Source organism: Equus caballus, chromosome 23 (assembly GCF_041296265.1).
Source record: "Equus caballus isolate H_3958 breed thoroughbred chromosome 23, TB-T2T, whole genome shotgun sequence".
NCBI lineage: Eukaryota > Metazoa > Chordata > Mammalia > Perissodactyla > Equidae > Equus > Equus caballus.
Window position 1 is genome coordinate 62490415 of NC_091706.1, and position 11142 is coordinate 62501556.

The following is an 11142-nucleotide window of genomic DNA, read 5'->3' on the forward strand; positions in this document are numbered from 1 at the left end:
ACCTGAAATTACGCAATGTTATAAACCAATATGACCTCAATAAAATAAATAAATAAAGGAAAAATAACTAAGAAAAAAAGTCTGATATTTAAAATTGTATAGTACTGGCACTTGACTACATCAACAGATCAATGGAGCAGAGTAGAAAGTCCAGAAATAGACCTGATATGCGGAGTCACCTGAAATCAGTGGAGAAATGGTGAGTCACACAATATAGAGAGTTGGGACGCTGACCAGCCGTGGAGACCAAAATAAAATTGGATCTATTCCTAACATCTTATGCCACAATAAATTCCAAATGTTCTTAATGGATGAAAGATTTAAGAGTAACAACTGAAATCATAAAAGCCATGCAAGAAATTATGGAGGAATTGTTTTATAATCTTAGAGTGGGAGATCTAACTTTAATAAAAACCAAGAAACCAAAGAAGAAAAGAATGATAAATTTGACTACCAAAAATTTTTTAAAAATCAAAGGTTCTACATGGCAAAACCCAACATGAAAAAGGCTACAAAACTGGGGGAAAAAAGTGTTTGCATCTCGTATCACAGAGGAAAGGTCAATGTCCTAGTAGAAAAGAGCTCCTACTGATCAGTAAGAAAAAAGAGAAAAAATAAAACTGAAAAAAATAAACAAAGGCTATGATCACTCCACAGAAAAGGAAATGCAAATGTCTCTTACAACGTCAGAAAACAGAATCAACCTCGTTCATAATAAGAGCGAGGCATTTGAAACCATACTGAGCTGTCACTTATGGGCTATAGAGCGAACTACTCTACTCAGAGAAAACCTCCAACATTATTGTTTGGGGGGGATCTGGGGGTTGAGATACTGGGAAGGAAGGAAGACTTCACTGTCTTTTCTTTTGTACCTTTAGAATTTTGAATCATGTGAATGACTTTGAAACGTGAAAAAATAAAGAAAGAAAACTGAATCTAAAAAACCAATTTTTGTTCTCTTTTGGCTACTCCACTCGGCCCAGCGCCGGCTGGCCCCGGCCACTGCCCTCCCTCTGGCTACCCTGATCCCTCAGGAACTGCAGGGGCTGCTGGAAGTCTCCTCGATGCCCAGAGCTGGTTTTGTAGCTCATGAAAGGAAAGTTGTCCTCAGAACATTGCCAAATGGTTTCAGAACACATTTTAATGTGACGTTCCTGACAGAGCAGCTGTGGCTTCATTTAGCGGACCGTTTGAGCGTTTGAGTCTAAATACAGCAGTTGGGTTCCTAGAACAAAAGGTGGTGAAGGGATGGGAGTGTGAAAAACGTGGAAAGAGACTGGCTTTCTGTGTTGCGCATATTAAGTTTCAGAACTGGAACTTTGCTTTTACCTTATCCTTCTGCTGGACTTTATGTTATACGTAAGATTTATCCCAACTCTAAATACATAGATGGATGTTTTGCTTTTTGTCTCTCAACTTTTATCTGATAAAATCCTCACAGCACTGGGTGAAGTGTCGCAGGATGTTACAGCTGGAAGGGACTGGAAAGATCATTTAATGATGTTGTTTGGCATAAAAACTCTGTTTGCTAGGTATCAGGGGAACACCAGCTGACCTCCCTCCCTCCGTATTTGAACTGCCGCCCATTCCTGGTAGGACTCAGCACAGCAATCCATTTCACACCCTGCAAAGACCTGTGGGGTCGTAATGGTTTCTACTAACATATGTTTGGCTCTGGCAGGTGGTGAAGAAAAGTAATGGGAGACTCAGAATCGCACAGACCAGCCTGGCTTGCAGAGTCTTAGGAAATAACTTGAGAGCCTGCCAGCATCGTGGGAGCAAGTCGTTCCAGATCAGTTCAAACAAACAAAACTTACAAAGATTTACACAGGTTAAGCCCCCTTCCACATTACACAATCATGTTATAGTTCAACCTTCTCCAATTTTAAACAACCACCACAACCCTTAAGGACCAGTGTCACTCCCCTTGCCTGACCATAATAATCCTCGGCCTCTGATAGGCATCAAGGAACCCAGAGAGATAGGAGAATTAAAGCTGCAAATATAAGTTTTGCTCCCAATGTGAACATTTTTCCATCCAACCATTTTTCTTGCGGGCGTCTCGCATCCTGTGCTGTTCAGTACCCGCCATTGACATTGGAAGTGTCCTCAGGTGGGCTCAGACTTTCCTGACATTTTGACACGTATCAAATGTGTCCACATCAACTATGGAAGTTCTTTTATCTGATGATCACACCTCATTTCCGTATCATAAGTGTTTGAGAAAAGAATCTTCAAAGAAAGCCAGTTTGGAGCCCACTGATCTAGACTGTACAAGCACTATAAAGGGACGGCAGACTATGACAAGATGGCCCCACCCACAGGCAGGGACATGCGGGACATTAGAGAGCTCCAAGCCCCAAGGAGAGAAGACAACCTGCGGGGACTTGAGATAGCTGTTGATCTCAGATCCCTTACTCTCCAGGTTACGTGCTTACACTATTCCCCTTTGAGCCTCCCCTCAACCTCTTTGAAGTATTTATTCCCAACAGGATGAACCACTCTTAGCACTGATGGGAATTCTATATATGCTTTTGTTCTCTTGTTCCCATGTAAGTTTCGTCCCAAGAGGGAGCCATTTGGGAGCAAATACTGCCAGTTTTCTCCACCCTTACACCGATTCCTGGGAGAAAGAGTCACTTAACTAATTGATGAGATGGGGAGATCCTGACTTCCACAGTCCACATTCCCCAGAGGGTGGGGCCCTGAGTTTCATGAGGACAGTGCTCTCCTTTCCCTTCTTGTCTTCTCTGTGAGCCTGAGCGTGGTGGATGTGCTGCATCTGGTCTGCATTCGGGAAGTAACTGAGTGCACGGCTCTTCTCTGGCTCGAGCTCTCCACTTGCCTCTCTCACTCTGCTCTTCTCTTTTTCTGGGGTGCTCTCTTTCTCTCACATTTGACAAGATATGAAGTGGGCTCCCTTCAGGCAACTGGCAGGGACCTGGAGTTCACGCGTAGACTCAAGCTTTCCCCAGATGAGTCCCCAGGTCTAGGCTGACGTGGAAGGGAAGCGGTGGGAAGTCCCACTCTGCCCCAGTCCTAGCTGGGGTCCAGTGTGACAGATTAGAAGCCCCCTACCTTGGACAAGACATCTGATACTATACTTTAAGCCTCATTTGTCTTTTAGTGTCTGTTTCTAGAATTGTTAGAATCCAAAGTGGAGAGGAGTCCAGTGACTGGACTCCCAAAAACCTCTAACAATCACAATAGGGTCCAGACAGTCATGGAATCCTTCTGCCTTATAAGATCATGAGACAGACTGCTCACCTGCCAGCCTAGCAAGGGTGTGTGGGCATTTCACTCGCCCCAGGACCACTGAAAAGAGAAAAATTATGGTCATCGTATTATAGCTTTACATTTCCAGCAGAAGGCTTGTGTGAGCATCAGTGTCCTGCCCTGGGAAGAGGGTAGGCATTAGAGTAAGCCAAACATCAGTTTGAATTTTAACTCCTCAACCTATTCACTCCATAACTTTGGGCAAGTTATTTAAATTCTCTGATCCTCTATTTCCTCATCAATAAATGGGAATGATAATTCTTTTCTTGGGGCTTTTTTTGTCAAGAGTAAATTAAATCACATACATTAAGTGCTTAGCCCATAGTCAGTACCCAAATAAATTGAGCCTATTAATATTTCTGTGTAGCTGTGTGCCTATTAATATTTCTGTGTAGCTGTGTGGTAACACAAGGGGTTCTCCTTGGATCTACAGAGCTATACGAACGCCGAGAACAATATAGGCAATCACACAGGAGCTGCAACCCTGGGAGGCCCAGCCTCTGCTTACTACAGGCATCCGGGGCTGTGACCCACTCCCGTGAAGACAAGGATTTCCGGTGGCAGCAGAGAGTGGGGGAGGCAGCAATGGGAGCTCTGACTCGGTGGGTCTTTGGGTGATGGTAGAGCTGCTGAAGGAGCCTGGGACAGTAAGGGGGTGCTGCTGAGCCAGGGACAGCCTTGGGCAACAGCTTCCCAATCAAGGAAGGAGAACAGCTGAGGGGGCGGCACTGGCAGCCGCGAGGTGTGGGAGGACAAGTTGGCCATTGCTGAGGCACAGCAGGCATTTCTGAAGTGATTGTGGCGCGGCCTGTTTGCCAACTATAGCAGCGCTGCTGAGGCAGCTCAGTGTGGCCTTGGCACGGATGCTTTTGCAGATGGCAACAGCTGCAGCAATGAGATCCTGAACTGCTTCAGTGATGAGTGCCGCTGATGAGCTCTGTGGGTGTGGACCACAGCGAGACAGCTCAGGGATGCAGGTGTGGTGGTGATGGACAGCAGCCTCATAGTTTGGTTCACACGTGTGTCCAGTTTCTAGGGCTGCCATAACAAAGTGCCACAAACTGGGTGCCTTCAACAACAGAAATTTATTTCCTCACAGTTCTGGAGGCTGAAAGTCTAAGATCAAGATATCAGCAGAGTTGGTTGCTCCTGAGGGCCAAGAGGGAAAATCTGTTCCATGCCCCTCTCCTAGCTTCTGATGGTTTGCTGGCAATCTTTGGGGTTTCTTGGCTTGTAGTTGCATTACCCTGATCTCTGCCTTCATCTTCACATGGCATTCTGTGTGCGTGTCTGTCTCTGTGTACAAATTTAGCTTTTTATGAGGACACCGGTCATATTGGGTTAGGGGCCACCCTAATGACCTCATTTTAACTTGGCAACCTCTATAAAGATCTAATTTGTAAACAAGGTCACATTCTGAATTACTGGGGGCTAGGACTTCAACATACTTTTTTTGAGGGAGACAATTCAACCCATAACATTAAGACAGCCTCAGAGGTAGCAGTGGGGTCACTCTTGGAAGTCTGGGGGGTTATCCTTTAGTTCAGAGCATTGCATCCTTGAGGATTCCATGCCCATCCCAGTCCCTACTGGGATAGCGTCTCCAGGCATTTCGACAGGTATGTACCTGTGCATCGTAGGATGTTTATCAGCATCTCTGGCCTCTACTCATCTGATGTCAGTAGAGGCCTCCTCCTCAGTTGGGACAACCAGAAATGGGTCTAGACATTGCCCCCAATTGAGAACCACTGCTTTGGATAATGACAGAGTTCAGCTATTCCAAACCATCAAAACTTAAGAACCATCTGAAACAGACAGAAAGGGTAATATTGAACGGAAGTATCTCCAGATGGTCCCCAACTCTGATTCTAAAATGTTCATTGGGAGATAAATTTGTATGCAAAGAGTTAATTTGATTATCAGTTACATCTGCCATCAGAGCAGCCTTGGACAAAAGAGACTGCGCTCTAGGAAACTGCTCAGGGACCTCTGTGGAGCCTCCCATCTTAGGCTATCATTGGTTAAAACACCACGTGTCAAGAATCAGCCACAAGAAGGAGTACAGAGACACGGAGGGCTTCTGGGGTCTTGCTGGTGGTCCGTTTATCACAGGGCTGCCCAGGCTCCCTCCGCAGCAAAGTCCTGGAAGCTTGGAGGGATAGTTACCAACAAAACAACCTAGCACTGATGGAGCACCCTGCTGGCACAAGGCTTTATATATATATAGGCATTTCACTTTTACTATTTTATTTAATCCTCACAAAAACCTTAGGGAGTGGGTATTATTATTATCCTCATTTTACAAATAGGAAAACTGAGACTCAGAGAGATTAAACACAAGTTCCCACAGCTGGTAAGTGGCAGATCCCAGGTAGGAACTCAGATGTTCTCGCTCAGATCTCATGCATTTCCTGCTGCATGAAACTGACAGGAAAAATTGGATGAACTGCCCCGTCCTGGGACCATTATTTTCATGAGAGACTGAGTTGAGCCCTACCCAGGTACATGAATCCTCCAAGCTGAGAGAGTGTCAGTTCCCCTAGGAAGCCCACGGGTCAGAAGGTCACGCATCCCCAAGGTGGACAAGCTTCAGCAAGGTCCTAATATCTCCAGCTGGGAAAGGAGATGGGCACAGTCTTCTTAGAACTGATCCTCAAGGGATCTGGGCCAATGTGAGACCAGCAGTAACATTCTTAAGGGAAGATCCAAGTACGTAGTGGAACCTCTGTTCTCCTGCTCCTTTTCCCAGGGTTCTAAAGGATAGGATGTGTACAGCTCTACTAACCAATCATCATTCACCTGAGCAGTGGTTACCTAGAGAATGAGTCACATTCCCCCCATTTTATTAGGCCAGTGGTTCTCACACTACAGAGTGCATCAAAATCACCTGGGGGGCTTGTTAAAGCACAAATTACTGGGCCCACTCAGAGAATTTTTCTGAGTCAGTAGTTCCGGAGTAGGGCCTGATAATGTGCATTTCTAAGAGTTCCTAGGTGATGCTGATGCTGCTGCTCCAAGGACCACACTTTGATAATTACCTTGTTAGTCGTGGATAAGGAAGACCACTCCATGGTACTTAGAGGTGAAGTTCCTCCACCCTTTCTCCCTGCCCAGGCTCATAGCAGCACAGGGTTATTTTACAAATCCAGGTTACACCTTCACAGCCTAACAGAACTTGGTCAGGAATTCAGCAGAGCAGGATGAGGAGAGCACAGGGCCGGGGCTTCATCCTACAGTAATGACCTCCTCCTCAGAGTAGGGTTCTTCTCTTTCCTTTGGGCAACCAGAAAGCCAAGAAGTTCTTGTCCAGCCCCTTCCCCCAACATCCTTCCCCCAACAACTGCCTTCTCTGGAGGCTGTTCTGGGTCACTGCTCATCTTGCGGGCACACTGGGGCCCATAGAGGGAGCTGCAGATGAGGCCGCAAAGCTATAACTACAAAAGACAGTCTGCAGACTAAGGGTCGAGAACACTTACTAGAAAGAAAATCATTCAGAGAGGCCAGGCAAGCAAGTACCACACATGAGTCAGACTCAGGACTCAAGGATGGCATCCACAGAGTGGCATTTCAATGCCCCTGTGTTGAGTCCCTTGGAAATCCTGGGTCTTGTCCTCAGCCCTCTCCCTCCCTGATAAAATAGAGGCAAGATGCCAAGCTGACACTCGAGTTGTTCCTGACCAAATAGGGATTCAAGTGTCCAGGACTGAAGAAAAGGCCTAGCCTTTTATTTCAAGTGGACATCAAGGCCACACCCAAAATGACATCATAACCTGCTTGGCTTGTTAAAGATAGTTTTCTCATGTCATCAGAGATTCTGAATTTGCTCTCCTGGCAAGTGGCTTTCAGAGAAAGGTAAGCAAGAATCTTTGTTATCTGGACATCCATAACCAGTCTGGTAAGCCAGGGAATTCTTCCATCAGGCGCTCTCTTGAAGGATGAAGAACCAGGTAGGGACGCCAGAAGCTGTGGTAGAAACCGTGGAGAAGGTGGAACTGTTAGAGAATCCACAGAGGAAAACAGACACCCACGTGCGGGGGGGATAGGTGGACATCACTGCTAGTAACAGTGGTGTGGAAAATGGGGGCGCTGATTTAATCACACCCTCCCCTGCGCTGGTCCTGGGAACAGACACAAAGCGAGAACTCGGATGGGGACTGAACTGTAGTGTCTGATTCAATACCGGTAACGCTGATTTAAGACCTCAGCTGACCCCTGTGATCAAAGAAGGCTCTTCCTATGACGTACTTCCAGGGCGGGGCGTGGGGTCCAACGTGGGACGGCTGGATCTGCAGAGTAGGGACTCCCCAACCTACAGTGTGGAGAGCACAAAGCATCCAACACCCTCAGATTGAAGGAAAGAATCAGAGTGAAAGACAGCATGCAGGCTGCCTCTAGGATGGTGATGTTAGACCGGCTTACAGGTTAAAACCACTGGGAGCTCTTAAAGCTGCTCCTCCCTGAGCCTCACACCACCCCAATCTCCTCAGAATCCAGGAGGCTGGACCCAGGCACTGGCTCAGACTTGGAAGCTCCCAGGTAATGCCAACAAGCAGGCTGGGCTGAGAAAGCGTGTCCTGGGGCTAGGCCTTAAGCAGGTGTGTTTCTAGAAAAGAAGGCTGAAGTGGAAAGAGAACGAGCAGGCTCGGGTGGGGAGGCTGCAGGGAGGGGCCGAGACCAGCAGACACACTTCCTCAGGGAGCCTCCAGAGAGGAAGGTGAGGGGAAAACTTCCTCACCAGGATTTCTGTTGGGAAAACCCCTGTTCTATGGGTGGCGGCAAAAGTGTGGGGAGAGAAAGAGGACGCTGGCCCCCGAAACGACAGTCAGAACAGCTCCAAGTACCAAACTCCTACTGTGCGCCAGGAGCTGTTCCATCTCCTCTCATACCTTTAAATCTCGGAACAATCTGTGAAGTGGGTCCCATTATCCCCATTTTACAGATGAGGAAAGGGAGGTTCTGAGAGGTGAAGTCACTCGCCAGGTTGAGGGAGTAACTGAACCACAGCGCTGGTATGTGTGAACGAAGAGTCTATGCCTGCCCCAGCATGCTCAGCCACTTACGCGTCTCCAGAACAGAGAGAGAAACAACATCCCCGGAGAGCTGGAACTCTGTGTGTGTGTGTGTGTGTGTGTGTGGCAGAGTGAGGATCGTGCTTCATTCGGGCACTTCGAATGCTGCAACTCTTCTAAATACCCACAGGTATACTCATAAATACTATCTTTCCACTAAACGAGGTGCACGAAGTTCTGGCATCGTCTCCACTCCCTGCGTAACGGCAGTGATGTCCTGTGTATGGAACAGTCTGTGATGTCAAATGGTAAGCTAAGTCTTCCTAGTGCCAGGAACTTACCCAACCAGAAGCCATTAAGTTGGATGGGTTTCCTCTTGCCTGTAGGCGTTGCAAAAGAAATGCCCTCGTGTACTTCCCTCCAGCTTCCTAGAGTGTGAGAGTCTCGGCCCTTGGGTAGACACTCATCACCTGGGCCCCCTGCCAACAGCAGTGGAACAGTTCAAACCTCTGGGCTGTGAAGGCTCCTATCAGGGAGCAGAGGACACAGTTTTGCTGAGGGGGATGCTATTTGCAAGTCAGCAAAAGGAAGTTTCTGTACTTCTCAAATGTCTCAGAGATAACATCTCTGAAAAAGGCCCTGTGCGGGATGACATGAGCCACCGGCTTGGTTTTCTCACAGAAGAATAAGCATGTATAATATCTGTGACCCTAATCGAGCCATCCTAACATAACTTGTGCATTTGACAAGATAGAAGGCAAAGAAAAAGCAAGCAGCCGCTGGATGCCATGGTCCCAGAGTTTAGGGAAAGGAGCTTAGGACCAGGGTGTCCACAATTTTTCAGCACTTGCCCATGATCTGAAATCCATAATAATGCTGAGCTGAGAGGATGCAAGCTTAGAGGCTGGATGCGCTTAGTCCTGGGTGTGATTCAGGCATGAGCTGAAGACCAGGGCGGTCAAACCTATTTTTCTTTTGTCAGGAATCCTTCATAATGCCCCAGTTTCACGATGTCATTTTAGTGGAATTAAATTTCAAACAGTTCAGAATTACAGAATTGCTTACATTAGGTTTCAGTTACAAGGCCAGTCACTACAGAGGCCAGCTCATTAGGGGACCCTAGAGGTAAGGGGCAATCAGCGGGAGGTAGCCTCTTGGTTCACAGTTTTGAGGATAAAGTGATTCAGCAGCAAGCCCTTAAGTTAGTCCTGGGTATGGCCAGTCCTTTTTTATTTAATTCTAGAGGTTGTCTCTAAAAAAGCTGTGGAGGCTCTGGATGAGGCTTGACCTTGTAGCAGACAGACCAGGGGCCGATTACTCAACTCTAACCCAGGCCTGATCTGCTTTGGTTTGCTCTTCCTCCGTGGAGGTAGTCCTTGAAGATCCCAGCTGGCATTCCGGAGTGTTCATCAGCGTCTCTTCTCCGTGGCCGCCCCTGAAATCCAGTTCCTCTCTCCCCAGCACTAGGAAGCCCTGTGTGCAGCTTGACCACTTCCTGATCAGTGAACGCCTCGAGGGGATTCGTGGTCAGCATCGCCTCACTTCCTGCGGGACACAGGCCTCTTGAGTTTTGCTGTCTTGGAAGCTCTCAACTCCCATTTTCGTCTCCCCAGCCTTGAGAAATAGATGAAAGCTGTGAGCAAATTCTCTGCCTCTTAGAAGTCACTTTCTACTCGGCTTCTCACGCTCCCTGTCCTCGCTCCTTAAGACTCAGGAAGAAATGCCTTGAAGGGAAAAGCAGTTTAGAATATCAGGCTCACCTCAAGGAGTTTCCCTTCTATCCAGAATTTTCTCCAGTCCCGGCTGTCTTCATACCTCTCCAAAGCCCTCAAATATTTCTTGTTTTATTCGGCAACTCTAGTTGCTTGCAGTGGGAGATCTGGTTGGCAATACACAGTCTACTGTTACCAGAATCCCCAACTAAATCTTTTACATTCCCTTTCACAGGTGTTTTCACCGTAGGGTCCTGTAGAGCAAAGGTTCTTGATCTAGAGGACAGCAGATAGAGTTCAACAGACCCAAAAAGTCCTGAAATTGTATGTAAAAGAGTGTGAATGTGTCAATATCTTCAAAGGGACCCACGATCCTGAGAGTTAAGAACCACTGCTCTAGAGTATCCACAAATACTTTATTTGTGTTAAATACAAATTTATTTGTATTAAATAAACCTATTAGTTACCTATATTAAATATCTAACTTATTAAATACCTAATTTAACATAATGCTGCTAAGGTCTTATCCCCGAAAATGGCTTTCTATACCCAGCGTCTAAATACTTAATTTCAAGCCAATAAATATTTTTCTATTATAACGTTTCTTTTTCTGTCATTAAATAACACCATTGTTATAATGCCATTGACCTCTTTAACACTTGAATGAAGCTCAATTCTAGAACAGCAGTCTAAATTTAGAGAAACCTACCCATAAGGCTGAAGTTCTTCTTTAGGGCCGACAGACAGTGATCGCCAACACAGGACTATCATGGCGGGAGTCCACGATGGCCCTGTGTCTCCTTTGTGAATTACATAAGGGTTGTTTACTCTTTATAAATAAACTATGTTTTCTGTTCACAGCTTATGATAATGTATCTTTTGTGTGATTACTGTGGCTCCACTTTAAACTCATTTGACCTCTCCTTTTGAACAGGCTCTTTAGAGATTTGTTGTAGAAAATATATCACACGCAAGTCTCTCTATCTCCTCTACGTGTTTGGAAATCACTGAATAGGATTAAGCTGTGGGATTGTGAGTCCACTGAAAATCAGCAGATTCACCAAAAAGGCAAGCTGAACAAGCAGGAGAAGCTTTCCACAGACTGGGTCCTGAAGAAAGATCATTTCAGAGAACAAGGCTAAGAG

The 11142-nt window shown here is 46.4% G+C and overlaps 1 long non-coding RNA gene across 2 annotated transcripts; it reads left to right on the forward strand.

Annotated features, from left to right (window-relative positions):
* The first annotated feature begins 7080 nt into the window (after window positions 1-7080).
* On the forward strand, window positions 7081-10862 carry LOC138920288 (uncharacterized). Of its 2 annotated transcripts, none has more exons than XR_011431166.1 (3): window positions 7081-7128; window positions 8476-8593; window positions 9659-10862. It is a non-coding gene; the product is annotated as an uncharacterized lncRNA (long non-coding RNA). The 2 variants fall into 2 exon arrangements; XR_011431165.1 differs by having other exon boundaries at window positions 7084-7128; window positions 9747-10862.
* Window positions 10863-11142: the final 280 nt, after the last annotated feature.